The sequence below is a fragment of the Notolepis coatsorum genome (assembly GCF_963971535.1).
Source record: "Notolepis coatsorum genome assembly, chromosome: 1".
Classification (NCBI taxonomy): Eukaryota; Metazoa; Chordata; class Actinopteri; order Aulopiformes; family Paralepididae; genus Notolepis; species Notolepis coatsorum.
Window position 1 is genome coordinate 96,149,913 of NC_140165.1, and position 7,064 is coordinate 96,156,976.

Sequence of the window (7,064 nt, forward strand, 5' to 3'; positions counted from 1 at the left end):
GCTTCCTGTGAGGGCTACCTGCTTCCTGTGAGGGCTACTTGCTTCCTGTGAGGGCTACCTGCTTCCTGTGAGGGATACCTGCTTCCTGTGAGGGATACCTGCTTCCTGTGAGGGCTACTTGCTTCCTGTGAGGGCTACCTGCTTCCTGTGAGGGATACCTGCTTCCTGTGAGGGCTACTTGCTTCCTGTGAGGGCTACTTGCTTCCTGTGAGGGCTACCTGCTTCCTGTGAGGGCTACCTGCTTCCTGTGAGGGCTAGCCAACCGCTTGTGACCCACATCTCCACATTCAAAGATCCCCGCTTGGTGTTGCACTTTGTTTACATGTTTTGTTTTAGTCTGATGTGTGGGTTGGAGTTGAGTAGGTATAGGGGGAGGGGTTGTTACTGCTGGCCACACCTCAGGCTCTGCCAAGCGAGGCCTGCTGGAGAAAACCACAGCATAACAAAGAAAGTAAACAAAGTGCAGTACCAAGCAGGGCTCTTCTGCCTAGAGGTCGCTGTTTGACAGCCTCACAGAGTCTTACCTTTAAGGGATGAATGTACTCTAAGTCAATGGCATGTCCCGACAAAGCATGAAAACATGGCAGTGTGTGTGTGTGTGTGTGTGTGTGTGTGTGTGTGTGTGTGTGTGTGTGTGTGTGTGTGTGTGTGTGTGTGTGTGTGTGTGTGTGTGTGTGTGTGTGTGTGTGTGTGTGTGTTTGGGTGGGTGTGTGTGTGTGTGTGTGTGTGGGTGGTGTGTGCAGGTGTGTGTGTAGGGTGTGTGTGTGTGTATGTGTGTGTGTGTGTGTGTGTGCGTGTGTGTGTGTGTGTGTGTGTAGGGTGTGTAGGGTGGTGGGTCTGTTGCCTCATTTGCCTACTTACCAGAGGAGACATGAGCCCACTTGTGTTACCTTGCAACACCACTATTATTGCTGCATAAACACACACACACACACACACACACACACACACACACACACACACCACACACACACACACACACACACACACACACACACACACACACACACACACACACACACACATGCATGTACACACATACACACACAGGGTTGAATGCTGTATTTAAGACATGGTAGAATCACAAACAGGCAAGAGAACATAAATATTACAGGCGCAGCTGAACATCACCTGTCAGACACCAATGTGCTCAAGTTGCAGCCTGCAGCACAAGGCACAATAACAACCTGGAGATACTGGATAATAGCTCGCTAACTGTCCTAAGTAGGGTTGGGTACCGTTCATATTTGAACCGGTACCGGTACCTGGGAATCGATACCGGTACTCGCTCTCCCCCCCCCCCCCCCCCCCCCCCCCCCCCCCCGATCCGCGCTCACCCCAGGACCTCAACGTGAGCCACATCCCCAATGCACTATTTAGTAATAAAAAAATTCCAAATGTATATGCGTTCTTTTATCTTTGCAACCGCTGCTAACCAGATAAATCACATCAAGATAAGTGAGAATCTATACCTTCGGACATAATTTATCTGGGTGTATCCATCTTGAGGCAATACATTTTTTGGCGGCTGTGAGGCCGGCTAGAATGAGTCTCTTCACATGTATAGAGGTCGGTAATTGAGAAACATCATTCAATAACAATACAGAAGGCAGAACAGGTATGGTCAGAGAGAAAATATCTGATAGCTGGGAGGTAACATTTTCCCAAAAGAGCTCAACAGGAGGACATTCCCAGTACATATGCATAAATGTTCCGGTGGCACCGTTTGGAAATAAGGTACATCGAGAGTCAGGTCTGAGACCCATTAGATTCAATCGTCTAGGGGTCAAATAAGTCCTATGAACAAAATTTAGATGAATCTGTTGGTGATCTGGGTTGCGAGAGGACAGCCGAACATTTTCCCAGACTGCATCCCAATCAAAATCTACATCCAACTTCGGGACATCCTTTCTCCAAATCATATCCAGGCCAGGGGGAGGTCCTTATACGATGACATAAGTAAATGGCGATAAAAGTCAGAAACGAAGCCTCTCGATGTCTCTTTGTCATAAAAGAATTTGTGAAAACGGTGACGCTCTAGTGGAACGTCCCATGGGACGCCATGAGCCCTCAGAGCTGCTTTTATTTGTAAATAAAAGAAAAGGGAGGTTCCGGGGAAATCATATCAGTTGGATAGATCTTGGAAAAAACGGAGACCAGAGTTATCGAAGATATCCCCCAACGTGTGGATGCCTTTCTTTTCCATCTAGGGTACCTAATAGGTTGTTGTCCAATAAGGAGTAAATTATTATTAAATAGGGGGGAGTGCGTGTGCCATTTATGGCGGTTAGTACATGCTTTCTGGGTGTCACGCCAAGTCTGGATCACATGTGTGATAAGAGGGCCAAATCGTAATTTGCATTGCTTAATTGAAATGTTGGTATACACAATATCTTGAAGTCTATGTGGGGACACCATCTTCTCCTCCAATGGTCGCTAAGACACGGCTGCTTGAGCGTCAAACCAAGTGATCAGAGGTCTCAGAGAGAAAGCTTGAAAATAATATTTAAAGTCTAGAAATGCTAAGCCTCCGTCGAGTTTACTTCTTTGGGCAGTTGATCTCTTCAAGCGCTGGCATTTATTGTTCCAAACAAATTTATATGAGGCAGAGTGCAATTTCTGCCAGTAACCAACAGGAGGAGGTAACAGGAGCATGGAGCTGATAAAGTTAATTCTGGGTAAAATATTCATTTTAATTATTGACGCACAGGCCTGTAATGAATTTTTTTATTTGGACCATCTGTTGAAGTCATTCGTAATCCTGTCACCCAAGCTGGAGTAATTATACCTTACCGTCTGGCTAATAGTAGGGAATATTTCAATCCCGAGACATTTAAAGTGCTCCACCATAAGTATGTTTGCAGGTAGGATGGTAGCCTTCGCAAGGCTCATTAAGTGGAAGAAAAGCAGATTTTGGCCAGTTGATCTTAAAGCCGGATAGGCTGCCAAATTCATCTATCACGCTGAGCAGATGAGGTAGAGAAACGGATGGATTCTGCATAAACAGGAGTACATCATCTGCGTATAAGCTGATATGGTGATGTGTGCCCTGAATTGAAACAGGAGATATAATTTGGGATTGTCTTATGTATTGAGCTAGAGGTTCGAGGGATAAGGCGAAAAGTCCAGGACTAAGAGGACAACCCTGTCTAGAAGAGCGCGAGACAGAGAAGAGTGGCGAGCAGAACTTCCCTGTTAAGATCATGGCCGAAGGCCCTGTGTAGAGAACTTTGATCATATGAATAAAACCCTCTCCCAGCCCCATCCTTTTAAGAACTGCCCACAAGTAAGACCACTCCAATCTGTCAAATGCCTTCATTGCATCCAAGGACATGACCGCTGTAGGAACTGCAACATCCTTGCTGGCATCAAGCACGTGCAGTAACCGTCTGAAGTTATCAGTAACCAGGCAGCCTCTTATGAAGCCGATCTGATCACTGATCAGGGTGAACTAGAGATGTCATACTTTTGAAGTCGGGTGGCTAGAACCTTGGCACGGTACCTTTTTTCTGTACTTTCATTATAACAAACATTTATTTCTGTTGTAAAACTAAACTAGTCTAAACTTCTCAATTTCAACATTGTTATCACACCACACCCTTCCTACCTCCCTCTCGCTACTACGTTAGTTAGCTTAGCTTAGTTAGCATTAGCAGTGTGGGTGACACACCTCAGCTGGTCCATTTACTCAGGGTTAAAACAGAATAATATAAATCATTAGACATAGAAGAGTTCAACCAATATGTCTTGTATTTATTGAAAATATCAAAATCATAATTACATCATATTTACGTGGGGTGGTCCATGGAACACTTCACAAGACATTATTAACATGACAGCGGAATATGACGAAAGAATAACCAGGAAGGAGATAGAGAGAAGTAGGCTACAGTAGGAAATAAGAGAATAGATGGAGAATAAGAGAGATTAAAGATAGAAGCGGAGAAAGACAGAAAGAGAGAGAGTAGCCAGAAAGAGAGTAGCCAGAAAGAGACAGTAGCCAGAAAGAGAGAGTATAGCCAGAAAGAGAGTCTCCAGAAAGCGAGAGTACAGAGCTAATGCCCTAGTAGTAAGGGCATTTTATCAGATATTTGACCCATCTGCAAACTAAATCCTTACCAACCAATTTCTTCACTAATGTGTTTGTAAAGGTGTGTAGTAAGATGTATTAGGACAGGGATAAACACCATCACATTTCTTCCCATTACTGAGCTCGCCTCTTCTGTGACACAAGACCAGCTACTCCTCACTCCGGGCGATACACTCTGGTCAGCAGAGTATGTCTCTGAACCCCAGTGACTATGGATGGACATTAGGTGTACATGGCTATGAGCCAGTCCCAACACTAGACCCCATGGCTCCTGAGGAGCTACTGCAGTTCACAAGCTGCAACTGTAACGGAGATTGCAGCAACCGGCGGTGCAGCTGCAAGAGGAATGGCGTTAAGTGCATCTCAGCATGTGGAGTCTGTAAAGGAATTTCATGCAAGAATTGTGGTCATGATGGTGGTGAGTCTGGAGAAGACTCAGAGATTGACTCCTGAAGTGATCAGCACTTGTAACTACTTGTAACTACAAATAAAGCTACTTTTGAATATAAATATAATAGTGGGAGCGTGGCCTTTTTTCAACCAAGGAATGATTTTTTTTTTTTTTTTTTTTTTAATCTTTTTCCCCTCCATTTTCCTCCGATTTTCTCCCATCCCAATGTTAGTCGTTATGCCAATTCCCAATCCCCTTCCTGGTCGCTGCGCACTTACCCCCCACAGTCGGTCTGGGAGAGTGGAGGCTACCACGTGCTTCCTCCGACACACGTCCACCCAATCACCGCTTCTTTTCACCTGGCAGCGCGGATATTCTCTGAGAGGGCGTAGCGTGTCACACTATCCCACTCAGGTCCTATCCGCGCTTAGCAGGCGCCCCGACCGAACTGTAGGAGTCGCTGTTTACAACGACCCGGACCCACCCCGCCAGCTTCTCCCACCCTCTAATACTGCCAATTGTATTAGTGTGAACGGCCAGCCAAGCTGGTGACAACCCCGGAGCTGTGAGCTGGATTCGAACAGGCGAATCCTAGCGTCTCCGGGGGTTGGTGACGAACGCAATCTCCGCTACGCCACCTAACCGCTCCCAAGGAATGATTTGAATGAAAAATAAATTATTGCAATCAACTCAGAATCATGAAAACCCCCTAGTTTGACCCCTCACAAGTTACCCAAGGCCAAACAGAACATTTTAGATTTTTCGAAAATCGGTATTCGGTACCTCGACTTTGAGCAGTTGTTACGAAAAAAACATACAGGATTTGAACTTCAACTTTTTAATACATCTTACTACACACCTTTACAAACACATTAGTGAAGAAATTGATTGGTAAGGATTTAGTTTGCAGATTTCCATATATTTCCCTTACTATAGCCCTCAATATTACTCTGCTCCCTCTGTCCATAGGCGTATGGCCGGTGGCCAATTCCAAACACGGCATCTGTGCATTTTCCCACCAAACCTAGGTTCAAATGCATAGCCGATGTGTTTTTGGCTCCCATACCCCATTCAGCTCTGCCCAGAGATAACAAAAATGCACATGTGCCCTGGCCTTGAAACAGACGCCACTGGACTAAGAAGAGGCCTGATCGATATGAGGTAAATATAAAGTAAGCACAAAGTCAACTGAATATTCTGAAGCCTGAAAATATTTCCCACAGAAGCTAACGGTACAGTTTTTACCGTGACTTGGACATACAGGAATGGCGAGGATGCAAAGCATGTTAGACGCATTGGACTGTTGCTCACGCTGGTCTGTGTAGTTATTATGAAATGACAATTGTGCGTCATTGGAATTCGGAATATTTTCGAACTAGGAGGGTCTTAGGTATCGCAATGTGGCACAGATTGCTGACATGAATCGGTACTCTGTAGTACCGACGTTGTAACTGCCTCTGTGTTCAGTTTAAGTTTAAGTTGATGTCATAGTAGAACAGGCTAGAACATTAGCTCTGCCACAACATTCTGGAACGTTCGTGATGATGTCATAGCTGAACATTCTAGAACCGCTCACGTCCCTATATAAGTGGACGTTTCGGCCACAACCAGTCCTTTCGGGTAGAAGAAGCAAGAAGAAGAAGAAGAAGAATCTGCTACAGTCCATAATTTCCTCTCGTATTGCATGCCAATAAGGTACGTTTGGGGTTGTAAATGTTGCTATGTGTAGGCCCATGCCATGTAGCTAAGGTGCTAGCTAAAGGCTTGCTAAGCATCAATGATTGACGGACGTAATGTGCTTGTAGGTTAAGTTCAGTTGGTTAACAACATTGCAAAGACATGTGCCACTCCGAGACAAGTAGAGATAATATGGATGTATGTTGTTATGGTTTGATCTGTGATTTATTGTATTTCATGTATGTGTTTACTGTTCACAGTTCTCACGGTTCGGATTCAAATCGGTTCGGTTCGGATTGAAATAAATCCAATCAGTAATATCAAGAATGTGTCGCTGTCATCATTGCAAGTAGAGGGAGTTACAGACGTAATTTGGTCGGTACCATTAAAAGTACCAAGTTCGATACTCATCCCTACTCCTAAGTGAGACCAGCCAATCTGAAAGTCTCTCACTCTAGTCTAGATGGTTTCCCTAGAATTCTGTTGCTCGGGAACAGTGGGTACCCAAGTGTTGTATACCTGTCAACTACTGCATTAGCAGACATTGCAACAGGAAGTAAACTTGGGTCCTTTTAGACTGTTACTGTTGTCACTTTGACACCAACTTTGAAACCAACATACTATAGACCACGCAACACTTCCGGTATTCTGGAATCATGGGAGAGAGAGCGGGGGAGAAAATGAATGAATGTGGATGAGAGCCTTGACATTAAGTGGTTGTAGCTACGGCTGTGGGGGTGCTGGAGACATGATCCAAATAGAGTCTCCTGAACACGGAGAGACCAATCCCAAGTCGATCGGCACTTTCTCTGCCGAGCTATAGTCACTTTCCCGTAGCTACAACCACATAATGTCAAGGCTCTCATCCACATTTATTCATTTTCTCCCCCCCGCTCTCTCCTCCAT